The following is an 11,538-nucleotide window of genomic DNA, read 5'->3' as shown; positions in this document are numbered from 1 at the left end:
ACACCAATGCAACTACCAACAATTTGGAAATTGGTCTTGATCAAGGACACATGACAAAACTAGTGGAAATGCGCATGGGTAGGGGGGGCGCGGGGGGGGGTTGAAGGGGAAAGGAGGAGCATGAATCATGTAACCATGTTAAAAATGAATATTAATAAATGTAATAAAAAAAAAAAAAAAAAAAAAAAAAAAAAGAGTAGTGTTCAGTGAAATGACTTTTTTAAAAAAAATCCAAGGTAAAATGCTTAAGGAATCTTAAAAGCACTGGCTAGCTCAGTTTCATAATCAAACCAAACATTTTCTACCTGCTGTCTGCCATAACAGATCTTCATTGGATAATTTAATGAATACAGAGGGAGCAAATGATTAGAATTGCCTTAGGAGCTGATTCCATATGGAGGAATGACATGAATCCTTATAGGAGCACATTTTCATCTGTGCTTCAGACAACCTTAATCTGTACCACATATGCCTGCGGCTTGGATTTGAGGTGAGGCACCCACATGGTTACACCACTGTGTGATATGTAGGACTTCTGGAGAGAAGGAGTGTTGATTTGTTTTATAACCTTGTTCCCCCCACTGATCCCTTATCTCTAAGCTACTTTCTCTTGGTAGTTATGAGTACTTTCAAGTCATCATTTCCCTGTACCTAGAAACAATCTTGGGAGCAGAACAGGCATATTTGAAGAAAGATAATTATTAGTATGGGCTGTACTTTTGCCTCCCATCATTTTTACCTTTATTGCTTTTTTACTGTTCTCTTCTTGTCTTCTTCCTTGGGGAATCTCTCTCTGTGAAGTCGATGGCAGTTTCTTCCACAGTTTGCATTTCTATAGATAACTGCTTGCGATTATTATTTGCCATATGATAACTGGTACTCAGGTTTGGCTCGACATTCTTTTGAGACTGTCACTCCCCTATTTGAAGTCTCCAACAATTCCAAGCTGTTTACTGTTGCAAAGGCCCACCTTTTTGACCCCCTGGTGATGCCATATGGATGTGAATCATGGTGTATTGGCATCTTTTTGTTAAGAAACATAATGGCTGGAGACCCAAAGGGTGTAGAAAAGGTACATGGTTGGTAAAAGGCAGCATCAGTTTATTGTCAGCATTGGTGATTTGCTTTCGAGAAGCTTGAGGTCAAAGGCATGATAAAGGCCTGCATGATTGGTAAGACAAGTTCTCTAGTTGATCATATACAAAGAGTAACTACTCAAAGATTGTATACTAAGATATATACCCCGCTGCTATCCACAAGGAATTCAAAGAATCAGAGGAAGATTTCAAGGGAATTGAATAGATTTTCTATCCAGGAAGATGTGAATGAAATTTAAACAAGATGAAAAGATATGGGCAACTTACATTTGACACCATGTGAGGCAGCTTCCCTGCTGATGAGCTAATAATAATACTAACAATAATGGCTCCCATTTTCGTGGAGCTTTGAGGTGGATAAAGTGATTTCCAGTTATTGTTGTAGGTACATAGAAATATTGAATTCAAAACTATGGTTGGTTCAAGTTCCTTTTGTGAGAAGATGCCTGACGTTTATTAACTTATCAGAGAATTCCATCACTCCTGTTCCTAAGCAGTTGAGTTTGAGTCATACGTTTATAGAAGTAAATTCTGATAGTTTCAAAACTGTTAACATTTATTTTCCAACCAAAATACAACATATACCCGTTGTGATCCTCTACTGACCAGCTGATGGTGCTGATTTCTTCCTTTGAGACAAATACATTGCATATCCATTTTATTGGAAAGGCAATAGTGTAAGAAACACACAGAACTGGGGCATTTAACTGTCCAAGATCTATTTGTCTTTCCTCATTGGGGCAGTCCAGGATCCGTGTGTTGTTCATTACCAGAGAAAGAGTGTGTGTTGAGGTGGGGAGATAGTTAACCTGCCCAGAGATTTAGAAAGGACCTTCTGAGTCCTAGTCTACCTGAGGCCAAAACTCCCAGTCCATTGAAAGAAAACCAAACACGTACACAAAGTAATAATCAACTCAGGTTTTTTTTGTTGTTGTTGTGTAGACAGAGCAATAGAGAGACTAATGGATTTTTAAAAATTTTTCACCCTGTTGTTATAGTGTTGTACAATTGGAGCCATCACATGCCTGAATGCCCCTTCTTGCAAAGAATGTCCCTCCCAGGAATGTAAAGAGCACACAGAATTCTTGTCAGTACAATTAATTATAACTTAAGGAAGTAGGACTATAGGTGGTACACACTTGATAATAATATAGAAAGCCAGATATTACCAAATTAGACTTTTTAGAATGCTGCTGTTTTTGACAGCATTGCTATTTGCCAGCTGGCCACTCTAAAGTAATCGCCATTCCTACAAAGAGAACAGCAGCAAGAAATAACTACTCTGGAAGAGTTTAATTTGGAGAAAAGTGAAAAATAACAGTGTTACAAAATTAGAATGAAAAGTTTAAGGATTTGGAAAATGGAAAAAAGTCATCTGTTTCTCAAGTTTAATGGTTTTTATGCCTTTTTATCTTTGCTTCAAATTGAAAAGCTATTTCAGTGGGAGATTTTAAGAAATGATTTGATCCAATGCTTCTCTTTCAACAGTGTTCGGTACCATAAATAATAGCTACTCAGGCACAGGCAAGCAGTATTAACTATAAGAAGCTCATATTTTACAGATCACTGGTAAATAAATGCTATAAGGGCAATTGGACTAAGACCTTAGTGACCTCTAATCACCAAATCCACGGTCATTATGCTGTCATGCTGACCCAGAAAACATTACACAATTCGAGCAGAACAGTGTTACGAGGGAGGAGGGAGAAGCAAGTTATGCATCAATAGATCTATATAGTTAAAATGATTCTTTTCTTCCAATGATTCCTATATGAAGATATTAATTTTCAGCTGAGAGAATTAAACAGTAGAGCATTGCTTTCTAATCACATTTCAAATTCCTTAATCCAAGAGATATTGGCTAATCAAAGTACTGATGCCTTTTATTTATTTATTTTTCAGATTTCTCTGTTTCCACTTTCTCTCTCTTCTAAAGTTTGTCTCTCTTTTTTTTTTTGCCAGAAAGATATATTCTGCACAATATCTATTAAGGAAGAAAGCAGTGTCTGCATGAAAGTATACACAGATGAACAGCAGGTAGATACTCCCTAATGAATAAGAAACAAAAAATGTAGTCTGCTTTTCTGTTCTGTGAAGAAAATGGATATTGCAAAATTCATGTCAAGGCACCACTGGAGGTGAGTTTTTGAATTAATGAAAGAAACCTTTATGGAACCACATATGAGCATGTTTCTCTAGGATCATCTTAACAGAGACTATGTAGTACAGTTGTACAGGAAACTTTAAAAATTCTTATTTGCCAGTTCTCCATTTAAAATACCGTACTATTCACCAAGTAGTCAGTGCTCTAAACGAATGCCCCATTAGTGTTCATCACTCTTTTTAATTATTTGTAATTTGATATATCATTATGAACTTTTCTTCTCCCCCCACTAAGATACAGTACAGTTGGAAACTCCAGGAGTTGGGCCTTTAAACCTGGGGTCCATGGTCTTGTTTATTTTTTAAATACATATTTTGATGACTAAATTTGTACATAATTGGTTTTCTTTATAATCCTATGTATTATATACATTTAAAAGAATTATTTTGAGAAGAGTGTTATAGATTTTACCAAAGAGCCAGTGGGATCCATGACACAAAAATCATCAAGAACCTCTCATGTAGCACCTATTTCCCTCTTACAGGTGGGGATGCCCGTATATAATTTAACTATAAGTCGATTCTAAAGTAATAATACAGAATTATTTTCAAATCAAGTTCATATTTTCTGAAGACCCCAAATGTTCTCCTATTTAAACAGATGATTGAGAAATCTGATGTTGCTTTGGGCATACCCATGCCACCCTCCCAACATCCTGTGTTGAAGACTCTGACACTCGAAAAGTCAGCATATTAAGTTTCTTGGCAAGGATTGATCTACCTTCCTGATTTGATTAGTCCTCCATATCCCTCATGGTTATACCAAGGTATATGAAAATACATCTTTTGTTTATTTGTTTGTTTTTCCCCATTCACAGCTCTTGGAACTAATACACAGTAGCTAAGTAAATTGCACCACTCTCTAATCTCATGACTGAGATTGAAATCCAGAATTCTTAGTTCCAACATTCATTTCACCTTCATAGAACTTCGTAGAAGTTCAAAAGTTTAAAGGTGCTAGAGCATCTCAGTCACCATCAACTCCAAGCAGATACCCCTCCCTGTGCCTTAAGACCTCTACTGAGGGGAGGATTCACCGACTTCTGAGGTAGCTTATTCTACATTTAGTTAGCCTTAACGAGCATGTTTTTTTCTTCCATAAAGTCCCTATGTACCTCTTTGGCACTTCCAACTGTTGCTTAAAGTTCTACCTTTCTGGAGTCAAACAACCAATTGAGTCCCTCCTCTAGGTCTAAGCTCCTCAGATGCTAGATAACAGCTATTTTATGCCCCATCCCACTCTCTTCCTTTTATGGCTTATGTTCTAAGAAGAAAAATATCTTATGTTGTTGTTTTTTAATTCATTTTCATATGGCATGAGTGTGAAACTTCTTTGAGCCTAGATTCAAGATTTTCCGGGCTATAAATGTCCTATCTAAATTATAGTACTCAGACCTGAACACGGAAACCCAGAACGGGGTACAAACAAGGCAGGTTATATTAGAATTAGAGCTTCCTAAATACAATCTACTATGCTCCTCTGAATGTAGTTTAGGATTGCCTTACCCTTCTTAGATGCCATCTTATACTGAGTGTCCTCATTGACATTGCTGTCCGTTCAAACCAAAAGGCCTTTGTTTAAATGAATTGCTATCTAACCTCTGCCTACCCATGTTGTATTTTTGAAATTATTCATTAAACCCAAGTTAAAGCATTGCATGAATCTCTATGACATTTCATCTGCTTCAATTCAGCCCAGTGGTCTAGCCTGTCAGGATCTTTTTGAATCTTGACTCTGTCATCTAATCTTTAGCTGGCGAGTATTAGGCTGCCTTCTGAAATGGATACACGGCCAGGGACAAAATGCATTTTGTGTAGTGAAATGAAAATAGGTGACAATTGAGTTTACCATACTTTATTACATTGTTTACTCAACCTTGACTTTTCATCTTTCTGTTGTCCTTCTATGCCGAATTAGAACTCATTAACAATGCCTTAAGTATCGGTTTTAAGGGATTCCCATATTGGATTGCATTATTCCTGATTTTCAAGGGTACGTCATGTTACTTTGTTCTTTTAAAATATTTTTATATGCTTCATTTTTTTCTAGCAAGTGACCATGTATTGAGCATAAGAATCTGATTTATTTGCAATAATCTAACTAACGGTGACATTCCCTTTTATCCTTCTAAGGCATGCTTCTTTTCAAATATTGATGATCCCTTAGAAAAAAAGGAGATCACCTTAGGAGGGTTTGAAACAATTCATTTTGTAGCAATATGACTTAGGTGTTAATTTCTATTCTTACATATAGAAAATCTATTTTTTGTCTGCAACTCTTTTTTAGTCTCAATATTTGTCTTTAAGTGATATACTATATTCTTTCTTTTGATCCCTGTGAGATTTTTCTTGGGGCATGTCAGACAGAATGCACCATTTAGCTTGTAATTAGAGTTGGTTTTAGAAATGATATTGGACTATTCAACTCTCTTCTCTAAAACAGAATGACAACATTGCCTGGCTTACAGTTTGTGCTTAATAAGTGTTGATTGATGGGTTGAAAGTGGTGGCCAGTTTCACTAAGAGAAAAGAGTGGATTTCTGGCAAAGATGGCTTCCGAAGTCAAATTGCCCAGTTCCCATGTACCTATTCCAGCAATACCCTAAAGTTTAACTCATACAAAATAATGATTTAAAAGCCCAAAATGAGGTTATACTAAATGCCTTCTTCTACCCCATACCACACAGTAGGTCAGACAGAAGCCCTAGGGCAGCTTTGGCGAAGTGTTGCCACATGTGCCATGCCGGCACAGGTGGGGGGGGGGGGGAGAAGCTTCCATTCCTCCTCTTTCCAGTGCCTGAGGACATTTTTTTGCATGCCCTGCTCCTCTGTGCAGCTGCCCAAAGTAAGCACTTCCTCCCTCAGCTCTCTGAGGTAATGTGTGTGTGGGGGGGGAGGGGGGTTCATAGGCAGCTTGAAATTGCAGTTTGGGCATGCAAACTTGAAAACCTTCACCAAAGCTGCCCTAGGGCAATAGGGAAAAGGACCTGTTAGCAAACTTGGACCCATTGTAGGTTAAATTATTAGCTTGACTGGAGAAGGCCCAGGGACACACACAACCTACAAGACTCTGTGTGAGGAGGGAGAAAGAATGAAAGGCTTTCAGGGAAAAGTGTCAGAGTTGGGGACCTTAGAAGCCCAAGGAAGCAGAAGCAAATAGTGGGCAATGGGCAGCATCTGAATGATGAGACCAGGACACCCAGGCTTAGGGGCTCTGAAGTCTGTAACATTCTCTCCTAAGATACCTGAGCGGGGTGTTGAAGATTCGGCACTCTGAACCTCAGTGCCCAGGAAAGGACTAACTCTGGAAGGTGGAGGTCAAGATGGGAACCCAGATGACCTGAGAGAAGAATCAACCAAGGTGAAAACCGCACCCAAAAGCACAACAGTAGGCATAACCTGGTGCTGGTGCAAAGCCCCAGTTTGAGAATTGAAATTAGAGGAATGAATGTCAAAGAAAACACTGATCATTATCAAGGTAGGGGGCCTAGTAGACAAGGATAGTGAATGGTCTGCAATATATCTTCAGAGTGAGGCCCAATCAGAGCACCATGTAAGTAGGGCAGGAGTTTGATGAGTACGAAGGACCTAACATTCCTCTCATCTTCCATATTCACTTTGCCAAGGTTTTTTGATTTCACCTCTGTAGAATCTCTGGAATATGCTCCCTTTTCTTCTTGGACACTGACTTCACTCTGGTGCAGGCCTTCATCACCTTACACCTGAATAGTTGTTCCTAGGCCTGTTTGCCTCAAGTCTTCCCTGCAATCTAGCTACTATTCATCCACTAAAGAGATTTTACTAAAGTACAGGTCTGACCATGTAACATCTCCATTTAGACATGCCTATATATACACATATGCACTAAAACCACACACACATACATACAAACACACCTATATACACACATAGACACTCAAACTCCAGTGGCTCCATGCTGCCTCCAGGATCAACTACAAAACTCTTTATAACTTGGGGGCATCTGGGTAGCTCACTGGATTGAGAGCCAGGCCTAGAGACAGGAGGTCCTAGGTTCAAATCTGACCTCAGACACTTCCCAGCTGTGTGACCCTGGGCAAGTCACTTGACCCCCATTGCCTACCCTTACCACTGTTCTGCCTTGGAGCCAATACACAAACTCTTCATAACTTAGCCACCTTATGCCTTTCCCATCTTCTTTTATCTTGTTCCCCACTAGATACTCTTTGATATAATGACAGTGGTTTCCTTGCTGTTACACAGACAAGATACTTCATCTCTCAATCTCATTTTCAGCCATTTTCTCTGTGTGTCCTCCATGCTCAGAATGCTCTCCATCCTCATTTCTGCCTACTAGCTTCCCTTAAGTCTCAACTAAAATTCTACCTTCTACAACAGGGGTCGGCAACGTATGGCTCTCGAGCCACATCTGGCTCTTTTGAGGGCCAGATATGGCTCTTCTGCAGGAGCCATAAAGTCAAGCGCGGCACAGTAACTAACAGTTTACGCATGACATTGTGCATCACGTGATACGTCACATGATCCTTTCGGTACCTAGACTATCTTCTAAGATAGAAGGCTCCCTCATTGATATTGCTGTGCGAGACAAATTCTGGTCTTTAGTTCGGCTTGGTAGGTGTGCTGTGTGTTCCTCCTTCTGCCCTCCTTTTACTCTTTCCACACCTGTTACTGACATCTTGGGGTTCTGTATAGTGATTGATCACTTTTGTCTGCATTCTCTCCCCCTCTGCCTATGATTTACATGGCTTTATCTCAAGTGCATTCATGGGGTCTGCACTCCATATTTGTGGGATTGTTATTGTTTTTAACTTTTCTACCTGCTCTTAAAGGGGAACTATAGTCAGATTACATCTTTCCATAGGCTTCATTAGTGAGAAGCATTTCTCCCCATTAGTTGTTTCATTTGATACAGAATGATGGAGTAGGCAGCACTGATAATAAACACCTGTACCAGGAAATGTGTGTGATGTGTCCTGGCCAGTTTTCCAAGAAAAGGTATCCTCCTCCCCCACTACTTACTAATGCCTGTACACAAGTCATGTTATTTTCTGTAATCTCCTGATCTCCTACTAATTTATGTGGCCAAATGGCTTAACCAGCAGGCCGGCAGCTTTTACTTCTCCTGTTGCCTGACTTGAGAGAGGAAGAGGAAAAAGTATTCTTCCCTGAATTTTTCTCTCTTTATTTCAGCAATTTTCTTAGTGTAAAGGAGTTTTATATGTATGTGTGCAGTTATATCAGTATTATAGTGCCCCATTAAGTCTTGTTTTTTTATTAATAATCAAAATAATTTTGATTAATAATCAGCAAAACCATGCAGCACCAGAAGTCACATTAATGTACTTTATTCATCATTGGTTAGCACATAATAATGTTATTAAAAATAGTTCAGAGACTTCTTGTACTTTAAAAGTGTTGTTCTTACATAAAATGCACATATTTACTTGTATTCAGTGTTAAACATATTGTCTGGCTCTCACGAAATTACATTTTAAAAAATGTGGCGTCTATGGCTCTCATGGCCAAAAAGGTTGCAGACCCCTGCCCTAAGGGAATACCTTTGATTTCCATTTAGATAATTGGGGAATGGTCGACCAAATTGTGGTGAATGAATGGAATGGAATCTTATTACACAGTAAAGAATGATAAATGAAACAATTTCATAGAATAATGAATAGTGTGAAGTGACACAAAGGTAAGTAGAACACTTCCTCCAAGTACAGCAACATGGTAATGAATAACCACTTCGAAAGGCTTCAGACCTCTAATCCATGCAATGACCAACCTTGACTACAGAAGGATGTTCCTCTCCTCCCAGTGGAGATAATGGATTGGATACTAGTTGAAATAAATCCATTCTATAAAATCTTCCTGGGAAGGAAATTTCTGCATATTGAATCCAATTACATCACCCTTCCCTCCCCAATTTTCCTATTAATATCTGGCCTCTGGCAGCATAAAAAGCACACTTTAGAAAACCTTTTTTATAAGAGTATATTTAAAGGGAGTAATTCTTATTCATCATTAAAAAATTCATAAGATAAGACCCAAACTATGAAACGATAAATGGCCAAATTTTGAGATTCATTCTTATATTTGACTCATTGGCTTAGAAGTACAACAAAAGTCTAATGAAACCAAGCAATTTTCCTAAGTCTTTTCACTTCTAATGTTGTACTTCTCAATTTTTTGCATAAGAGAGCCATACAGCTCTCTTTCATTTTTCTCACCTGATAGCACCTAGGCCAAAGGGAGAAAATAGAACATCTCAGCAGAGGAAATGTCATGACCTGAAGGATCTGGGATAGGGGAGGCTGAAAGGCATGGGAAATCTTCAGGACATGTTCTTTGAAGGATGTATTTATTGGAAGAAAAGAGCCAAAACTTTTAGACAAAGCTCCTTGATCACAGCTGTGAAGTCCAAAGTTCTGGTGGCTTTACAAGTGCCCAGAGTTTCTTAGTGTGGGGAATTGTCTTGAACTTAAGCTTCTAGATATAGCTTAATGCTTGAAACAACAACAACAAAAAAATAAGTGAATCAGAATTCTTGCTTCTTCCTTTACATACACACAAGCAAGTTTCTTGGTCAATAAGCATTTATGAAGTGCCTACTAGTAATTATGTTTGATGTTTGACATGATCCTACCAACTACCATTCGTGACAAAGGAATATAGCTTTAAAGATGTGAAGCAGTGTGGGCAGAGGTCAGTATGCATGTTTTGGTGGCTAATGTAAATTGATTGATCTGCTTTCCTTCCTGTCTGTGGGTTTATTTTGTGGCTTTCCAAGAGAAAGAATAAGGAAAGAGGGATAGTTTTGGATAGATGGCCAGTACCCTAGGCTGCTGCTCCTATGGATATGGCTTAATGACCTAAGCAAATGAGTTCCCAGACATCATCCTAGGTGAGTTATTTGGTAGAGCCTAGATTAGTATCTCCTTTTATTCTCTGTGCAGGGTTATTTACACTAAACCAAGTTGTCTCTTGAGAGGCGAGGAATTCAATAAAATGCACTACTGACTCCTAATTAGGATGTTTAACATTAATCTTAATTTTTCAACCCATTGGGGAATTTTGCTCTCCTGTAGAAAGCTATTCTCCATAGGTTTACATATTTGAGAGAGGCAACAGGGATTTGGATATTGTTCTACTGTCTCTCAAGAGTAAAGTAGTTATTACTAATTATGGGTTTGAGGGGATGGAGTGTGCAGTCTGAACACTGAAAAGTCTCATCAATAGACCATGGAGACCTAATGGTAGCATCAGGGAGGGGCTTTTCTCCTTCCTGGCACACAAATCCTTGTTCCCTGTTGGGCAAAGGAAAATTGAGTGAAATTAATGGCAAAGATAAGCATGCTAAAAAAAAGCTAAAATGGGGATTGCTATCTCCGTGCTCCATCTAAGAATAAAAATTTAATTTAAATGAACTTTTTATAAAATTACCTGCCTACAGAGATCTTTATTTTTTAATTAAAAGGGAGTTGTTTCTATCAAGTTCCACTGTAAATGAAATATTTATGTAAAGATCCCTGAATTATCTGATGGTGGGACTTAATAAACCAAAGATATTTACATCATCAACATTATATTTTTAGCATGCTTTCCTATAAGGGTATTAACTTCAAATGTTGTTAAAGAGAAGATTCATTATATATGTTTTTATTATTCTTCTCTATTCACTATTTGAAGCAATTATTCAACAAATCAATTGCTCCTCACACAGGATCAACACATGGCTTAAATGCTAAAAAGTAATTCTCTATTTAACAGGTTTATTTCATTAACAATTCAATCTTGATTTTTTTTCCTGTAGTGTAACAATTGAGGACTGTTTAATTGATGTTAACTTGTATTTGCATTTCTGTTTTATAGTGTTTGTTTTTAGAAGTCATATGGAATGACATCTCTTTCTTGAAACCTTCCCTGATCTTCCTAGCCTTAAGCAACTTTCAGAGACTTAATTTCTAAGTTATAGATACATTGAGACTCTATTTGATAGATAATCTATCCCAAAGTGGGTGCTACCACCCCCTGGTGGGTGCTGCAGCTATCCAGGGTGGGGTGATGACCACAGGTGCATTTATCTTTCCTATTAATTGCTATTAAAATTTAAAAAATAATTTCCAGGGGGCTAAGGAATATTTTTTTCTGGAAAGGGGGCGGGAGGCCAAAAAAGTTTGAGAACCACTGCTCTACACCAACGAGATCACAGAGCCTTGATGTTTGGGTCCTATCCCACTGTAAGCTCCGAGACAACCTCTATTCATTTCTTAAGCCA

This window comes from Gracilinanus agilis, chromosome X, assembly GCF_016433145.1.
Source record: "Gracilinanus agilis isolate LMUSP501 chromosome X, AgileGrace, whole genome shotgun sequence".
Lineage (NCBI taxonomy): Eukaryota > Metazoa > Chordata > Mammalia > Didelphimorphia > Didelphidae > Gracilinanus > Gracilinanus agilis.
This window is presented reverse-complemented; position numbering follows the sequence as displayed.